This window comes from Physeter macrocephalus, chromosome 4 (assembly GCF_002837175.3).
Source record: "Physeter macrocephalus isolate SW-GA chromosome 4, ASM283717v5, whole genome shotgun sequence".
In the NCBI taxonomy this organism is placed as follows: domain Eukaryota; kingdom Metazoa; phylum Chordata; class Mammalia; order Artiodactyla; family Physeteridae; genus Physeter; species Physeter macrocephalus.
The window spans coordinates 22,521,891-22,541,419 of NC_041217.1; the positions used below are offsets into that span (position 1 = coordinate 22,521,891).

Sequence of the window (19,529 nt, forward strand, 5' to 3'; positions counted from 1 at the left end):
AAAAAACTGTGGATTGAAAGACACTATCAACAGAGTTAAAACATCAGTCCACAGAAAGGGAATAAATATTTGTAAATTATATATCTGATAAAGAATTAATATCCAGAACATATGTGAATTCCCCAAATTTCTATATTTGACTTTCAATTCATTCCACTGTGGTCAGAAAACTTATGTAGCATGTTGCAATTCTTTTAAGCATTTTGAGACTTGCCCTGTGGGCTAAAATGTGGTGTATCCTAGAGGATGTTTCATGTGCACTTGAGAAGAATATGTATTCTATTGTTTTTTCATGGAGTGTTCTATGGACATTTTTGAGGTCTAGTGGGTTTAAATTGTTTTTCAATTCTTCTGTTACCTTGTGGAACATCTGTCTAGTTGTTCTTCTATCCATTATTGGAAGTGGGGTATTGACATCTCCAGCTATTACTATTGAGTATATTTGTCCCTTCAATTTTATCAGTTTTGCTTCATGTATCTTGGGGCTCTGTTCTTAGATGCACAGCCTAATGGATTGACCCTTTTGTCATTGTAAAATGTCCCTTTTTATCTCTAGTAACTCTTTTTTTTAAAGTCTATTGTGTCTGTTATTAGTAAAACCACTCCAGCTTTCTTATGGCTGTTGTTTGCACACATATATTTTCTCACTCTTTTATTTTCAAGTTATTTGTATCTCTGAATCTGAAGTGTGTCTCCTGGAGTCACCATATAATTGGATCTTTTTTAATCTAGTCTGTCAATCTCTGCCTTTTGATTGGATTGTTTAATTCATTCATATTTAATGTTATTATTGATATACTTGATTTACATTTGCTTTTTTACTTTTTGTTTCCTATATGTCCCATCTCTCTTTCCCTCTATTCCTCTTTTACCTCTTTCTTTTGCATTAAATGAATATTTTCTTATGTAAAATTTTAATTCCAGTAATGATTTTTTTCACTGTGTGTTTTCATTATGTTCCTTGTGGTTACACCAGGACTTACAATATGTATCTTAACTAATCAGAATATTTCAAATGTATTCTAACAATTCTAGTAAGATGTAGAAATGTTGCTCCTATATAGCTCTATTTCCTTTTCCTCCATTTTTTGCTATTATTTTTAAACATATTACATCTATATGTGTTACAAATCCAAAAATACACTGTTATAATTGTTACTTTATATAATTTTATGTCTTGTAAGGAAACTGAGAGGAGAGAAAGTACATATAGAGTTTGTTATACTAACCTTCTTATTTACTGTTTCTAATTCTCTTCATTTGCTCCTGTGGAATTGAGTTACCATCTGGTATCATTTCCTTACTCCAAGGAAGCTTTGCTCCCATCATATCTTTTGTGTTGTTGTTGTCAAATATTTTACATTTATATATGCTCTAGGCCCAATAATACATATATATATATACACACATATATATATATTGCTTTTATACAATTGCTTTTAAAATTAGTTAAGAGAAGAAAGTAGAAGAAATAGGCATTTCTGCTGTCTTTTATCATTACTTAACATTTACTGGTGCTATTTATTTTTTCATGGGGACTCAAGTTACATTCTGAGGTCATTTGCTCTTAGCCAAAGAACTTTTTTTAGTATTTCTTAGCAAGTGGCTGTTAGAACAACAATTCTCTCAGTTTTTATTTATCTGAAAACCTCTGTATTATGTCTTCACTTTTGAAAGATAGCTTTACTGGATATAAGGTTCTTGTTTGACAGTGTTTTTTTCCCAGCACTTTGAATATGTTATCCCACTGCCTTCTGGCCCCCATTGTTTCTGATGAGGGGGTCAACTGTTAATCCTTTGGGATCTTCTTTTATGTGATGAGTAATTTTTCTCTTGTTCTTTCAAGATTTTCTCTTTGTCTTTTAGCATTTTTACTGTAATGTGTCTGGGTATAGATCTCTTGGTTTTGTGTTCATCCTGCTTGGAGTCCACTGAGCTTCTTGGATGTGTAGAATAATGTTTTTCATCAAATTTGGGTAGTTTTCAGCTATTTTCTCAGCTATTATAATTTTTATTGGAGTATAGTTGATTTACAATGTTGTTCTAGTTTCAGGTGTACAGCAAAGTGAGTCAGTTATACATATACATATATTCACTCTTTTTTAGATTCTTTTCCCATATAGGCCATTACAGAGTATTGAGTAGAGTTCCCTGTGCTATACAGTAGGTCCTTATTAGTTATATATTTTATATACAGTAATGTGTATATATCAATCCCAATCTCCCAATTTATCCCTCCCCACCTCCTCCCCCCTTGATGACCATAAGGTTGTTTACTACATCTGTGACTCTATTTCTGTTTTGTGAATAAGTTCATTTGCACCATCTTTTTAGATTCCACATAAAAGCAATACCATATGATATTTGTCTCAAAGGGATCTTGACTTAGGGCCTTTTAATTGGTTGATTTTTTTTGCTTTGCTGTATACTCTTCATTTCATAGATCTACACCAAGATGGTTCTGCTTCCCCACCACCTCCACTGCCAGAAAGAACCTTAGAGTCCTTCCTTCTTGCTGATACAGATTGTAAGGGCAGTACTCTCTCTCAAAAAAGTTATAAAAATGAGACAGTTAAAGGTTAACAATAAAGGAGGACCTAAATGGAAAATGTACAAAGAATTATTAAATTAGACAAAAACAATACATTTCAAAAACCCATAATGTATTGCAGAAATAATGCATAAAAAAGTCAAGCTAAGGGGCTTCCCTGGTGGTGCAGCGGTTAAGAATCCACCTGCCAATGCAGGGGACACATGTTCGAGCCCTGGTCCAGGAAGATCCCACATGTCGTGGAGCAACTAGGCCCATGCACCACAACTACTGAGCCTGCGCTCTAGAGCCCGCGAGCCACAACTACTGAGCCTGCCGTGGAGCAACTACGCCCATGCACCACAACTACTGAGCCTGCGCTCTAGAGCCCGCGAGCCACAACTACTGAGCCTGCGTGTCACAACTGCTGAAGCCCACATGCCTAGAGCCTGTGCTCCACAACAAGAGAGGCCACTGCAGTGAGAAGCCCACACACCAAAATGAAGAGTAGCCCCCGCTCGCCGCAACTAGAGAAAGCCCGCGCACACCAATGAAGACCCAAAGCAGCCAAAAATAAATAAATAAATAAATAAATTTATTTAAAAAAAAAAAGTCAAGGTAAGAATTACTGAATATACGGAGCACAGCCTCCGGACGCGCAGGCTCAGCGGCCATGGCTCACGGGCCCAGCCGCTCCGCGGCATGTGGGATCTTCCCAGACCGGGGCATGAACCCACGTCCCCTGCATCGGCAGGCGGACTCCCAACCGCTGCGCCACCAGGGAAGTCCTCAGCTATTTTTAAAAAAAAACATTTTCCTGCTTCTTTTTCTCCTCCCCTTCTGGTATTTCTATTACATGTATGTTGATGAGCTTAATGGTGTCCCACATTTCTTTGAGGCCCTATTCATTTTTTCTTATCGTTGTCAAATATACATAAAATTTACCATTTTAACCATCTTTAAACATACAATTCAGTGGTGTTAAGTATATTCACAATGTGGTACAACCATCACTGCTATCCATTACCAGAACTTTTTTTTATCATCCCAAACAGAAACTCTGTACCCATTAAAAAAGTACTCCCCATTCCCCCTTTCCTTTGCCTCTGTTAACCTCTATTATTTTTTCTGTCTCTATGTCTGGTCAACTTTTAAACTTTAACCACAACGGTTCCCTTTTTAATCAGACTTTCATGTAGGGAAGGAGGGGCAATTCTTTGGCTTAAAAATATAACTTGAAGAAAATAACTGCCTAGGGGAAAAATAGAAAAATATAAGCAATTGGCCACAGGTGGAGGTGGGAATGGTGATGATTCATCTCACCCTGAAGTAATTCCAGATACTCCAGGATATCTATGTTTATCAGTAGGACAAATTTCAGCTTAATTAACAAAGGTAAAATATGTGAAATTAGTTGATTCCCTTATCTGACCACACAGCATAGATGAATGCTTGCAAGGGCAAGCCTGGGGAAGGGAATGGTGCCTGAGTATGTTGTCTGCTGGTGTTCCCAAAGACTATGGGCCTCAAAGTTTGCAGTTTCAAGGAATTGCTATTTATATCAATTGTTTGCGCTAAGATGGTAAGATGATTAAAAGAGTCCTTTGCACAAGATTTAACATGTTCTTCAAATAACACGTTGGTCAGCCATGGAGAGAAACTCCTTTTATAATCAAAATCATTTCAAAACATGTCACCAGAAGTGCATTCAAAAATTATTAGAGCACTTGTACCTCCTGAGCCTGATGGGCATGGTAAATAGCATCCTTTTCAGGACTGAGGGAGAGTATGTGTCTCTCTGAATGTCCAACGTGGAGAACCTTTTTTAGCAAGAGCGGCTAAATAGTACCTGCTCCTGTGATACAATAGGAAATATATATATTTGATCTTTATCCCTGGTTCTTTTTTTAAAAAATAAATTTATTTATTTATTTGTTTTTATTTTTGGCTGCGTTGGGTCTTCGTTGCTGTGCGCGGGCTTTCTCTAGCTGCAGCGAGCAGGGGATACTCTTCGTTGTGGTGCGTGGGCTTCTCATTGCGGTGGCTTCTCTTGTTGTGGAGCACGGGCTCTAGGCACACGGGCTTCAGTAGCTGTGGCACATGGGCTGAGTAGTTGTGGCTCGCAGGCTCTAGAGCGCAGACTCAGTAGTTGTGGTGCACGGGCTTAGTTGCTCCGCAGCATGTGGGATCTTCCTGGACCAGGGATCGAACCCGGGTCTCCTGAATTGGCAGGCGGATTCTCAACCACTGCGCCACCAGGGAAGTCCACCACATACTTCTTGTCAGGAGGAAAAAAACCTCCTACTTGGTGTCAGAAGTGTTGAGGATAAAAACAGCAAAGAATCTCCTTTACACATCTGCCAGAAGAAAAAATAATTTCTTTATTTTCATGTTCAGGTTCTATGCATTTTATGGGCAATAATGTGAAAATATTTCCTTTTTTTCTTTCTTTCTATTTTTTTTTTCCCTGCAATGGTCTGCACAAATTCTAGTGCCTCTCCAGGCATCGATGGACCAGAAACATAGTATTTTTAGGAAGGTGTGGGCCTTTTATTGTTTTATTTTGGATATGTATTATAAAACTTAGAAAACAGCCTCTGTTTTCTAGAAAACCCAAAGCCTGGAAAAGCCCTAAGTCCCGTGTAAGTTTATTATCAAACACAGTCACTTCCAGACTCTGGAAGAATAAAAGCTACACACCAGGGCTTCCCTGGTGGCACAGTGGTTAAGAATCCTCCTGCCAATGCAGGGGACACGGGTTCGAGCCCTGGTCCAGGAAGATCTCACATGCTGCGGAGCAACTAACCCCGTGCACCACAACTACTGAGCCTGCGCTCTACACCCCATGAGCCACAACTACTGAGCCCGCGCGCCACAACTACTGAAGCTTGTGTGCACTAGAGCCCGTGCTCCGGAACAAGAGAAGCCACAACAATGAGAAGCCCGCGCACCGCAACAAAGAGTAGCCCCCAGTCGCCGCAACTAGAGAAAGCCCATGCACAGCAACGAAGACCCAACAGAGCCAAAAATAAATAAATTAATTTATTTATTTATTTTTAAAAAAAGCTACACACCATTTCCTCCACTCATGTGTATGGTTGGCTTCACACAGATGATAAAACTACTTCACCCTATGAACTGTTCTGTCACCGGTTCGTGGTGTTTACTGGGTCTTGAGCCCTGCCTTCGCCACAGTGCAAGTCCCTTCCAGATCATTCCCTCTTCCATTTGGGATTTGGAGCCAGACATCCTTGGTTCCTTCTTAGCGTCTGCCACTATGTAAGCTGTGTGATCTAAGATACATCACTTACCCTCTCCAGGTGCTAACTTCCTCATATGTAGAACTCAGGGAGTATGTGACATATCTCTCATCAGAAGTCTGAAGTCCAGGACTTTTCTTTCTCGCCTTTGCCCTTTGCGCCTCTTCCAAATCATGACTTTGCTTTTGCATAAGCCGTAGCTGCTGGAGGATGCAAGAGTCATCAGAGCATAACCGCTTTTGGATGAGCTGGACGTGGAAGGGTGCTGACGGGAGCAGATTACGTTTTCTTCGATAACTGTCATTTACCCTGTTCTGCTGAATTGTTCTGCCCCTGACTCAGATGAAGTCTCAAGCAGAGCCCAGAGCCTTTCAGTTTCTCTTGGTCACTAACCAAATTAATTGCCTTTATGTGGGTATTTAAAACTGCAGTCTGATCCAAATAAACATGATATTGTCTCACTGGACTAAAAGCTTCTTTGCTCTTTCTACCGGTCAGGCCTGATTTAGGCTTAGATGTTTACAATGGAGAAGGGCCGGGAGGAGGATGTCTTCTGTTTCTTCTCTCTTCCTGGCTTTTCCTCTGCCCCCTCTTGCAGGACTCTGTGGCATCTAACTTAGGGGAGAGGAGGGTGGGGAAATGGAGGGGTGGTGATAAGGCAGATTTTTTTTAAAAGGACAGAGTCCCACACTACTGGTACAATTTTCCTCTGCCATGCCAGCAACCATGAAGGTGCAAATCCAGCCCTTGTCAAATGGTGGTCATCTGGCTCACCTCACCCGATTCACTTCCTGGCAAAGCCACAACCTGCAGAGACCCTCTGTCCACAGACAGCTCCCGAGTACCTCTCACCTTTAGGCATGTGAGGCTCGAGCCGGAGACCAGCCTCGTGTGTCCCCAGACACAAAAGTCAAGTTCTAGGGTTGGTTCCATGAAACCCTCCTCACTTGGCCAGGATTAACGAAGCGTGCAGAGAAGAGACGCTCAGCCCACCACCAACTCACCCTAAAGAAATTCTATTACCTTCCTCTTTTTTTCCCAATGATTTAATTTTTTTTCTTAATTTTATTTTATTTTTTTGGCCACGCCATGCAGCTTATGGGATCTTAGTTCCCAGACCAGGGATTGAGCCCCGGCCCCCAGCAGTGAAAACGCCAAGTCCTAACAACTGGACTGCCAGGCAATTCCCCTCTATTACCTTTCAGGATTAGTCTCTTTGATTCTTCTTACACTTCAGGGGGGTGATAAGCTAATAACAGCAAAATGTATTCATCATCTTTGAGCATGACCTACGTGGCACATCTGATCCCCTCCTGTTCACAGTTTTGGAGCCTCTGATAAAACTCTTAAACAAAAGGAAAAGCCAAATTTGTATCCAGCTTTAATATACTTAGGATTATACTTCTAAACTTGCTGCCTAGAGATGTTCTCACAAAACCTATCACACATTCCACAAGTTTGAATTCCCTCTCTCTGATTTCACATCTGCAGGTGAGCAGAGAGACTTGACATTGATTCCTGCATACACTGAAAATGCATATGTATTTTTCTGTGGCACCAGACTATCAGGAAGCAAAGGTGTCTGGCTCCTTTCAGCAGAAACAAGTGAAAGCCCACGTGAGTGGGAGGCAGAGTCATGCTTGCAGGGCTTTCTCATAAGATTCTCTCCTGACATACTGATTTTTTGCTTTAACTTACAGCCTGTGTCTCTTCAATGCCTCTAGGGTTGACAGAAAGAAATATATTTGGGAAATATGATGGCCTTTTCCACCAGTCTGCTCCTTCAGCAATTTTGCCACAAGAGTAGTTTCTTCTAAAGTGTTTGTCTACAGAAAAGTATCACTTTACCCCTATTTTCCAAAAAGTGACATAGGTGAAAGAAGACACAAGCAACTCTGTTCTGTATCTTCTGTAGTGTGCATGGACCCAGCGTAGGTCAGCATTTTTTGCATATAGTAACATCACTTCAAAGGCCAACCTGAACTGGTTGTACACTTTTCTTTTTTGTTTGTTTGTTTTTGTTTTGTTTTTTGCATTTAAAAATATAATTTTAATTTATTTTTTAAATTAATTTTTACTGGAGTATAGTTGCTTTACAATGTTGTATTAGCTTCTACTTACAGCAAAGTGAATCAGCTATACGTATACATATATTCCCTCTTTTCTGGATTCCCTTTGCATTTAGGTTGTACACTTTTTTTTTTCTTTTGCGGTACGCGGGCCTCTCACCGCTGTGGCCTCTCCCGTTGCGGAGCACAGGCTCCGGACGCGCAGGCTCAGCAGCCATGGCTCACGGGCCCAGCCGCTCCGCGGTATGTGGGATCTTCCCGGACTGGGGCACGAACCCGCGTCCCCTGCATGGGCAGGCGGACTCTCAACCACTGCGTCACCAGGGAAGCCCTGTACACTTTTCTTATTTGAAAACTCGTTCTTATTGCTGAATCAAAGTTTATGCTAAAACATTTTCAGACTCACTTCGGAGAGATTAGCAGCAGATGACAGACTGGTGCCTGTAGTAGTACTTTCTAGTGCAAACTCCCCGACTGGATGTTTTAAATAACAGAAATTTACTGTCTCACAGTTGTAGAGGCTAGCAGCATGAAATCAAGCTGTTGGTAGGGCTGGTTCTTTTGCTCTGAGGGAAGGGTTTGCTCTAGAAATCTCTTCTCAGCTTGTAGATGGCCATCTTCATGTTCACACAGCATTCTCCCTGTATCTCCTCATTTTTCTTCATTAAAAACAAAAACAGAAACCTTTGTTCTTTGGATCATATCATCTCTATTTATCTATAAATTCAACATATTTTTTTTCTGCCGGTTGAAATCTAATGTTGAGCCTCTCTAGTGCATTTTTCATTTTAGTTCTTGTGCTTTTCAACTCCACAATTTCCCTTTGGTTCTTTTTTGTAATTTCTCTCTCTTCATTTATGTTCTCTATTTGATGAGACACTTTCATCATACCTCCCTTTTCCTCTTTAAGCACGGTTTTCTTTAGTTCTTTGAGCGTATTTATTGTCACAGCTGTGAGGTGTCATTCAGTCTGAAATCTGGGCCCTCTCACATGCAATTTCTGTCATCTGCTTTTTCCCCATATATGGATCACACTTTCCTGTTTCTTTGCATGTCTTGTTTTTTTGTTGTTTTGTTTTGTTTCCTGAAAAATGGACTGTTTAGATAATATTTTGTAGCAACTCTCAATACTTATTTCTCCTCCCCCTATCGCTCAGGGTTGGCTGTGGTCTCTGTTTGCTTGTTTATTTGTTAAGTGACTTGGCTGGGCTATTTTAGTGAATTCTATTTCCCCTGGTGAGCAACATCAAGGCCTTCACAATGATGGGGAAATAGAATTCAGGCTGCTAGCCTCTAGAACAGTGAGGCAGCAAATTTCTGTTCTTTAAAACATCCAGTCGGGGAGTTTGCGCTAGAAACTACTACTACAGGCGCCAATCTGTCATCTGCTGCCAACCTCTCCGAAGTGAGTCTGAAAATGTTTTAGCATAAACTTTGATTCAGCCATAAGAACGAGTTTGCACATAAGTGTACAACCTAAATGCAAAGGAAATCCAAAAAGTTGCTTTACAATGTTGTATTAGCTTCTACTTACAGCAAAGTGAATCAGCTCTATGTATACATATAACCCCTCTTTTTTGGATTTCCCTGATCTGTTAAGATGTTTGCTTCTGTTTGTGTTACACCCAGCTGTTAGGTTTCTCTAATTGCTGGCTGATAGCTCTATTATTTTTGGCAATGTCCTTGAGCATAAGTTGCTCCACAATCTGATCCAGTTAAATTTGAGTCCCCTTCCAGGGATACAAGCAAACTGAAGTGAGGATAAATGAGGGCCCAGTATTCTCAGTCTGCCACAACTGTTGTAGAGCCTCCACTCTATGAGATGGCTGAGTGGAGGAATGGACCCTTGACTTCCTGGCTACATTCTCCTGGAATTTAGCCTCTGCAACATGGAACTGAGGTGAGAGGCTTGAGGTGGAAGCATGAGAAATGCTGGCAACCTGCCCCTCCTGGGAAGACACCATAGCCCTTGACTGGGAGCCGGGGGAATAGGGAGCCTTATCTTCTTGGTCACAGCTACCTGGAGAGCAGCATCTGTTATGCTGAGCTTGGGCTAAGGGGAGAAAGAGCAGGTCATGATTCAGGTGCCATAGACATTTGTTGTTCTTACTGAGATTTAGTAGATTTTCTTGAATAAATATTTCATTTGCTGTACACCCTTAGGGCACCTTCCAGAGACTTTAAATAGCTGTTGTGTTCTAAAACTTTCACCAGTTATAGTTGTTTTGCTGGAAAGGAGAGCTTCTAAAATAGTATCTTATTGTGGATTTTAATTGCCTGTCCTTGATATGTAATAAGGTTGAACATTTTTCACCTCATCCTGGGTCATTTGTGCTAGTTTATGCCTGTTTGCCCTCAGATCCATTCCTCATGTTTTCCTGCAGTGCACTGCAGAGGGGCTCACCCCTGTGGGCTCCCATGTCAGCTGGATTCTGGCCGAATTTGGCTAATAGCGGCCCCCCCACTGTGGAGGACACTTGAAGGCAGGAGAGTGAAGCCAGGGATTTCTCCCCTCCCTTCTTTACCCTGGGCTTTGCCTGCTGTGGTTGTGACTTGAGTTCTTCCCAGACATGCCCACGGCGATTTCAGCTTTCATTGGATAATGTTGCCTTCTGGGGTCCTAGAACATTTTCTCCGACATTTGTCGGCCCAGCTGAGGGTATAAGAGTGGTTTCCCACAATGTCCTCACTATCCCATTTGCCTCTCAACTCCTCCATTACCTGTATAACTAGTGCCTTGCGTTAAATTCCCTCTGCTGTAAGTACTTGACGCGGTGTCTGTTTTTCAGGTTAGACTCTGACTGATACACCATTAATGCTTCCTTTTCTGTTAAATTATTTATTTTTTTCTTTTTTTTCAATAGTCTGCCCTCCTTTTCTTTTTAATTCTTAAGAGTTCTTTATATATTTTGAATACTAGTCATTTATTGATTGTATGTGTTGGAAAAACATACAATCAATAAATGTATGTATTTATACATTTATACATACAGACTCTTCTCTCTGTTTATGGTTTGTCTTTTCACTCTTTTTTTTTTGTCTATATTGGGTCTTCGTTGCTGCACGCGGGCTTTCTCTAGTTGTGGTGAACAGGGGCTGCTCTTCGTTGTGGTGCGTGGGCTTCTCATTGCAGTGGCTTCTCTTGTTGCAGAGCACGGGCTCTAGGTGCGTGGGCTTCAGTAGTTGTGGCACGCAGCCTCAGTAGTTGTGGCTCACGGACTCTAGAGTGCAGGCTCAGTAGTTGTGGCGCACAGGCTTAGTTGCTCCACAACATATGGGATCTTCCCGGACAAGGGATTGAACCCGTGTCCCCTGCGTTGACAGGCTGATTCTTAACCACTGCACCACCAGGGAAATCCTGTCTTTTCACTCTTTATGATGACTTTTGATGAACAGTTTCTACAGTTAATGAAGTAGTCTACTTTCAAAATATGTTTTCTTGATGGTTTGTGCCTTTTGTGTCTTCTTTTAAGAAATCACTTTTCTAAACTTCCCTAAATAATATTTTCTTCCTAATTCAAAATCTTCTTAGTTTAACCTTCCACATTTAAGTCTATAAGATACGTTGAACTAATTTTAGTGTAAAATATGAGGTGGGTTCAATCTCATGTTTTCTCATATTGATAACCAATTATCCAGGCACCATTTTTATTGAAAATCTTCCCTTTTCCTCACTGATCTTATATTTCTATATACTGATAGGATTTATTTCTGCACCCTCTATTCTGTCCCATTATTATATTATTTATCCCTGAATTAATACTATGCTATCTATATTACACTACACTGTATTATTAATATGCTATCTTAAATTATATATTAAAGCTTTATAAGAATTTTTTTATCTGGTGAACTAAGTCCACTTACCTTGTTCTTTTATTGATATGCCTTGGCTATTCTTGACCCTTTTACTCTTCAATATAATTTTTTTTTTTTTTTTTTTTTGTGGTACGCGGGCCTCTCACTGTTGTGGCCTCTCCCGTTGCGGAGCACAGGCTCCGGAAGCACAGGCTCAGCAACCATGGCTCACGGGCCCAGCCGCTCCGCGGCATGTGGGATCTTCCCGGACCGGGGCACGAACCCGTGTCCCCTGAATCGGCAGGCAGACTCGCAACCACTGCGCCACCAGGGAAGCCTCTCTTCAATATAAATTTAAAATCAGCTTATCAAGTTCCACCAAAACCCATTTGAATTTTTATTAAAATACATTGAATTTGTAGATCAATTGTAGGAGTGGGGAGAATTGACACCTTTGTGGTATTTAGTCTTTCAATCCGTAGACATGGTCTATTTCACAATTTATTTAAGTCTTTTATGTCTTTCAATAAAGTGTTATTCTTTTCTTTTGAAGATCTTACACATCTTTTGTTAGATTTGTTTCTAGGTACTTTTTTTATGTTATCATAAACGTATCTTTCGGGTTTCCCTGGTGGTGCAGTGGTTAAGAATCTGCCTGCCAATTCAGGGGACACAGGTTCGAGCCCTGGTCCGGGAAGATCCCACAGGCTGCGAAGCAGCTAAGCCCGTGCGCCACAGCTACTGAGCCTGCGCTCTAGAGCCCACAAGCCACAACTACTGAGCCCACGTGCCACAACTACTGAAGCCCACGCGCCTAGAGCCCATGCTCTGCAACAAGAGAAGCCACCGCAATGAGAAGCCTGTACACCGCAACGCAGAGTAGCCCCTGCTCGCCGCAACTAGAAAAGCCCGCGTGTAGCAACGAAGACCCAACGTAGCCAAAAAAAAAAAAAAAAAAAAAAAAAAAAATTTATTTTTAAAAATAATAATAAATAAATAAATGTATCTTTCTATTTGATTGCATTACTTAACTGGTTGTTACTGGTGTATAAAAACACAAAAGATATGAAGGGAGTCAAAAGGTATAAGCTTCCAGTTATAAAAGAAATAAGTCACTGGAATGTAATGTACAGTATGGTGATAATAGCCAATAATACTGTAATGTATATTTGCAAGTTGCTAAGAGAGCAAAGTTCTCATCACAAGAAAAAAAATTCTGTAATATGTATGGGGACGGATGCTAACTAGACGTACTGTGGTGATCATTTTGCAATGTATACAAATATTGAATCATTATGTTGTACACCTGAAACTAATATAATGTTACGTATCAATTATACTTCAAAAAACATGAAAGATCTTTGTACATTGATTTTCCATCTACCAACCTTGCTAAATTCTCTTATTTTATTTGAATAACTCAATTAGATTGGTTTTTCCATATAGATATTGCCAATAAATATGAATTGTATCAAATTTTTTCTGCTTCTTTTGAGATAATCATATAGTTTCCTCCTTTAATCAGCTTGTCTACCTTTCTTGCATTCCAGGTAAGTTGAGAGAAGACAGGAAAAAGGCATGATTGCCGAGCTTTCTTGGTATAATCAGAGAGACTGAAGTGTCATAGGGAGGCCCTGCTTTTGGCATGATGCTGAAGCAGAAGATTAGCAGTCATTAAGGGAAATATGTAAATCCAACGGGCCTGAGGACAAACACACAGAATCTTGTACAACCAACTCCTTAGGGATGATGAAATCAGCTGAGATATCATCCCTCCAAAGAAGTGAGGTCCAAAAGCCTTGTGAAGGTTATGGCTGGAAGAAACTTGGAGTCTGGGAAGATGGGTCTGATGTTTAGACTCAGACTGGAGAGCACTGTGGGACTAAAGATATCAGCAGTAAACGGGAGAACGTGATGCTCCCAAACTGAGCAGGTCCAGACACACTGAGTGAGGGCCAGCAGAGCAAAGAATGGAACAGGCAGGGTGTAGTATTGCCCCCAGCATTCCAAGTCAGCTTTAGTTACAGACGAATGTGTGAACTGCTGTAACTGTCAATTTATATGTGCTAGTTTACCAATTAAGTAACAGATTATAAAATAAGTAAGAAATGATATTTATTGGCAATTAACTACTGACTTGAAGAGTTGTCTTTGTTATTTACTGTCAAAGAATGGACGACCTAAAGTTATTATTATGACTAAGGTTCACTTGAAGTGAATAAAGAATGTCTTCTGTAATTACTCTTCTACAAATTAAAGTTGGCAAATCTACCCACAGGCTAATACCTCTTAATACCATTATTAGATCTCAGCTGTGTCATTGTCAAAATACAGTTGACCCTTGAACAACATGGAGGTTAGAGGTGCTAACCTTCTGTGCAATTGAAAACTCATGTATAACGTTATAGTTGGCCCTCTGTATCCCTGGTTCCTCATCCTCGGATTCAGCCAGTTGTGGATTGTGTAGTACTGTAGTAAGTATTTATTGAAAAAAATCCATGCGTAAGTGGACCAGTGCAGTTCAAGCCCGTGTTGTTCAAGGGTCAGCTGTAGTCTTAAAAAATGAATTGCTGAAATTAGAACACTCCCTCACACCATATACAAAAATAAACTCAAAATAGTTTAAAGATCTAAATATAAGACAAGACCTAAATATAAGACCATAAAACTCCCAGAAGAGAACATAGGCAAAACATTCTCTGACATAGATCACAGCAATATTTTCTTAGATCAGTCTCCCAAGGCAAATTAAAAAAAAGCAAAAATAAACAAATGGGACCTAATCAAACTTAAAAGCTTTTGTACAGCAAAGGAAACCATCAATAAAACAAAAAGACGACCTATGGAATGGGAGAAAATATTTGCAAATGATACGACTGACAAGGGGTTAATTTCCAAAATATACATACAGCTCATACAACTCAATATCAAAAAAAGCAAACAATCCAATCAAAAAATAGGCAGAAGACCTAAATAGACATTTCTCCAGAGAAGACATACAGATGACTAACAGGCACATGAAAAAATGCTCAATGTTGCTAATTATTAGAGAAGTGCAAATGAAAACTACAATGAGGAATCACTTCACACCAGTCAGAACAGCCATCATCAAAAAGTCTACAAACAATAAATGCTGGAGACAGTGTAGAGAAAAGGGAACCCTCCTACACTGTTGGTGGGAATGTAAATTGATGCAGCCACTATGGAAAACTGTTTGAGGCTCCTTTAAAAACTAAAAATAGAGCTACCATATGATCCAGCAATCCCACTCCTGGGCACATATCCAGAAAAGATGAAAACTCTAATTCAAAAAGATATATATATACCGCAATGTTCACAGCAGCACTATTTATAATAGCCAAGAAATGGAAGCAACTTAAGTATCCAACAACAGATAAATGAATAAACAAGATGTGGTACATATATACAATGGAATATTACTCAGCCATAAAAAGGAATGAAATTGGGTCATTTGTAGAGATGTGGATGGACCTAGAGACTGTCACACACAGTGAAGTAAGTCAGAGAGAGAAAAACAAATATTGTATATAAACACATATATGTGGAATCTAGAAAAATGGTATGGATGATCCTATTTGCAAAGCAGAAATAGAAACACAGACATAGAGAACAAATCTATGGATACCAAGGGGGAAGGGGGGTGGGAGGAATTGGGAGATTGGGATTGACACATATACACTATTGATACTACGTATAAAATAAATAGCTAATGAGAACATAGCTAATGCGAACATATAGCACAGGGAACTTAATGCACTGTGCTGATCTGAATGGGAAGGAAGTCCAAAAGGGAAGGGATATATGTATGTGTACAGCTGACTCATTTTGCTGTGGAGTAGAAACTAATACAACATTGTAAAGCAGCTGTACTCCAATAAAAATTAATTTAAAAATAAAATAATCAAAAGTTGATCCAGATAGTTGGACCTCACCAAGGTAGAGCTGCAGATCCAAGTTTCCCAAGTGTGAAATAGACAAGAAGACTTGCCATTCAATTTTTTTCTTTCCGTATAGGATTTGTTGGGAAGACAAAGAAGAAGTGATTGGTGCCATATACAGGTAAGGATACAAGACTGGCACTTGTCTTATCTTAGGAGAACACAATCGGAAAGGATCTTAAAGATTATTTAACCAGGAGTTCCTAACCTGAACTCAGAAAACTAAGTTGTGATGAGCTTCAAAAAGTATGTAAATACTACCTGCTCCCCAAAATTGTATACAACATTTTATGTACCTGTGTTTCTCTGGAAAGAAGATAGTTTTCATAATATTCTCTAAGAGTTTGTAACCTCCAAAGGTATTAAGTATAATTTAATTAACCATTAATACTATGATCTGATTACTCAGGTAAGAATGTTATTTGCTTTTCCTTCCCAAAGTTTCTTGTTCATTAGAACTCAAATAAACAAACAAACAAAAAATAAATGATATGTTTGAAGTTGAGGGGAAAAAAAAGATACATGTACCCCAATGTTCACAGCAGCACTGTTTATAATAGCCAAGACATGGAAGCAACCTAAGTATCCATCAACAGATAAATGGATAAACAAGATGTAGTATATATATGCAATGGAATATTACTCAGCCGTAAAAAAGAATGAAATATTGCCATTTGGTGCAACATCGACGGACCTAGAGATTATCATACTAACTGAAGTCAGAAAGAGAAAGACAAATATAATATGATATCACTTATACGTGGAATCTAAAAAATAGATTCATAAACAGAAACAGACTCATTAATAAAACAGAAACAGACTCATAGACATAGAAAATAAACTTATAGTTACCAAAGGGGAAGGAGAGGGGGAGGATAAATTAGGAGTATGGGATTAACAGATACGACTATATATAAAATAGATAAGCAACAAGAATTTACACAGGGAACTATACTCAATATCTTGTAATAATCTATAATGGAAAATAATCTGCCAAAGGGGAAGGAGAGGGGGAGGATAAATTAGGAGTATGGGATTAACAGATACGACTATATATAAAATAGATAAGCAACAAGAATTTACACAGGGAACTATACTCAATATCTTGTAATAATCTATAATGGAAAATAATCTGAAAATATATTTATATATATAACTGAATTATTTTGCTGTATACCTGAAACTAACAATATTGCAAATCAATTATACCTCAATTTTTAAAAAATGAATTGCCCATTCAAAAATTTTAAAAAATGGAAAATGAAAAATCCACATGGAAGAACACCTTGATTTCAAAAGTATGACTGCCCTCTTCTGAAAACTACATTGTCTGATATTTCCCAATATCATCAGGAACTACTGGGATTCACCCACAGCTTTTTTTTCTTTTTTAAAAAATTTACTGGGCTTCCCTGGTGGTGCAGTGGTTGAGAGTCCGCCTGCCGATGCAGGGGACACGGGTTCGTGCCCCGGTGCGGGAAGATCCCACGTGCCGCGGAGCGGCTGGGCCCGTGAGCCATGGCCGCTGAGCCTGTGCATCCGGAGCCTGTGCGTCTGGAGCCTGAGCTCCGCAACGGGAGAGGCCACAACAGTGAGAGGCCTGCATACTGAAAAACAAAAAAACAAACAAACAAAAAAAAACAACAACAACAAAAAAATTTACTTACTTTTGGTTGTGTTGGGTCTTCGTTGCTGCGTGCGGGCTTTCTCTAGTTGCGGCGAGCGGGGGCTACTCTTCGTTGCGGTGTATGGGCTTCTCATTGCGGTGGCTTCTCTTGTTGCAGAGCACGGGCTCTAGGCAAGCAGGCTCAGTAGTCGTGGCACACGGGCTTAGTTGCTCCTTGGCATGTGGGATCTTCCCGGACCAGGGCTCGAACCCGTGTCCCCTGCACTGGCAGGTGGATTCTTAACCACTGCGCCACCAGGGAAGTCCTCACCCACAGCTTTTAACAGCAGACTGGATAGTGCCCTTCCAGAATAACTGGTATGATTGCTTCAAGTTAAACTACCTGGCAGGAGCAAGGAAAAGATGTGAAAGATAACACATTAAGAACTTTTAAAAGTCCACACTAAAGAAACATGCCTATGTGTAATGAAAATACTTGTTAATTCCCACAAAAATCCTGTAGCCGAATTCTTTTCGTTTTCTTTAGAATGTCAAAATCCACATTCAATTCAAATGTAAAAGGTGAAAAGGATTAAGTGAAAACTTTCCCTCCCAACCCTTTCCCCTAGATTCCCACTTACTCTCTTACAATAATAATCATTTCTTGGTTGTCTTTCTAAACCTATAGTCTTTTTAAACCATATCCAAGGAAACTCATATTATATATGTATTGTGTATGATATATACTCCACGCCCCAGCCCATACCCAGTGTTTCGCATTTAACAGTACGTTTTGGAGATCAATTCGTATTAAGACATAAAGACCGTCCTCATTTTTTTTTTTTTTTTTAGTGTGGCATAGCATGACACTGTAAGGTTAATCGCATGTGCCATTATGTGTTTGTTTTAGTTTGTCGGAGGTTTTTTTTTCCCCCGGTATGAAACGCTAACAAATATGGACTTCAAAAAAAAAACAAAAACAAAAACAACTGTAACCATAATATAACACTATTATCACACTTAAATTAACAATAATTTCTCAATATCATCACACATCTAATCGATATGAGTTAAATGATCTCATGTCAATTTTAAAAGCTTTTGACAATTTGAATCACAATCTAAATAAGATCAATACGTTGCAGTCGATTGATGTTTTTAAAGCCCCTTTTAATCTGTAGGTTTTCCTTCTTTTGTTTCCCTTGCATTTTATTTATTAAAGTACCCAGGATGTTGTCCTATAGAGTTTCCCACAATCAAGATCTTGCTGATTCTACCTCTATGGTGTAGTTTAACATGCTCCTCTGTTCTTTCTATTTTCTATACATTAGTAGCTGGATCTAGGGGTTTCATCAGATTTCGTTGTGGTTTTGTGTGTGTGTCTGTGATGTTCTTTTATTATAAGAACACCCTGTTGGTTATCTTCCTTTTTGTAATCTTAGTCAAAGTTTCTTTTTTAATGGAAAAGTGGTAATTAATTTTGAAACAAAATGTCCCCTCTTTCAGAAACAGGTGGTGGTTCAAACGACTTCTGTGACGGATGTTAGGCTGAGCAATCACCTTGTAAGAGAAATGGTCACACAAGAATAATTCAGGCAAAACAACAAATTCCTCATCATTTTTCACTCTCAACAATAGTGATTTCCTTTTTCTTAATTAGCTCTTAATCACCACAAGCTCCGCATTTTTTCCTGAGGTATTATTTCCAGGAGGCAGCCAAAAACGGCTCCGTGAATAAGCTGCTTTTCAAAATCAAACAAAATTTGGGCGAGTCGCCATTTATTTAAGACCAAGGATCCTCGTGATCGAGCTCCGGCCTTTCCCCGAGGCGCTAAAGAGCAGTCTTATTTAACTCGAGACCTTTCTTTTCTTTTTCACCTTTTTCCGGCCTTGGGCACCGGCACCGCGCAGGACAGGCCCGCAAGGAGCCGGGACTTGCAGGAACTCGGCCTCTCAGCCGGTCGCCCGAGTCTCAGCATCTCAGAACCCCCAGCCAGTGAGCCACGGAACCCCGCCCACCGCGGGGGCCTCCGCCCCGCCTGCCACGCTCCGGGGCGGGGTGGTGGTGGTGGTGGTGGTTGGGGCCGGAGGGGCGGGGCCTCGAGGCCCCGCCCCGGTCGGCGACTGCTCTCCGGCTCCGCAGCAGCCAGCTGACACCAGTCGCGGAGCCGCTGCCTTCGCTTTCATCTCCGCCTCCGCCTCGGAGGATCCCGGCCAGGAGCGAGAGCCGGCAGCTAGCCCGCGGGCCGCCGCCGCCATGGGGAACCGCGTTTCGCGGGGAGACTTCGAATGCGTCTACACCGGCCA

General features: G+C 40.3%; 1 long non-coding RNA gene across 1 annotated transcript; it reads right to left on the reverse strand.

The window, feature by feature from the left end:
- Positions 1 to 4,494: 4,494 nt before the first annotated feature.
- On the reverse strand, positions 4,495 to 19,214 carry LOC129392043 (uncharacterized). The gene is made up of 3 exons (XR_008617027.1): positions 19,101 to 19,214; positions 17,284 to 17,625; positions 4,495 to 4,887 (listed from the first exon to the last, which is right to left on the reverse strand). It is a non-coding gene; the product is annotated as an uncharacterized lncRNA (long non-coding RNA).
- Positions 19,215 to 19,529: the final 315 nt, after the last annotated feature.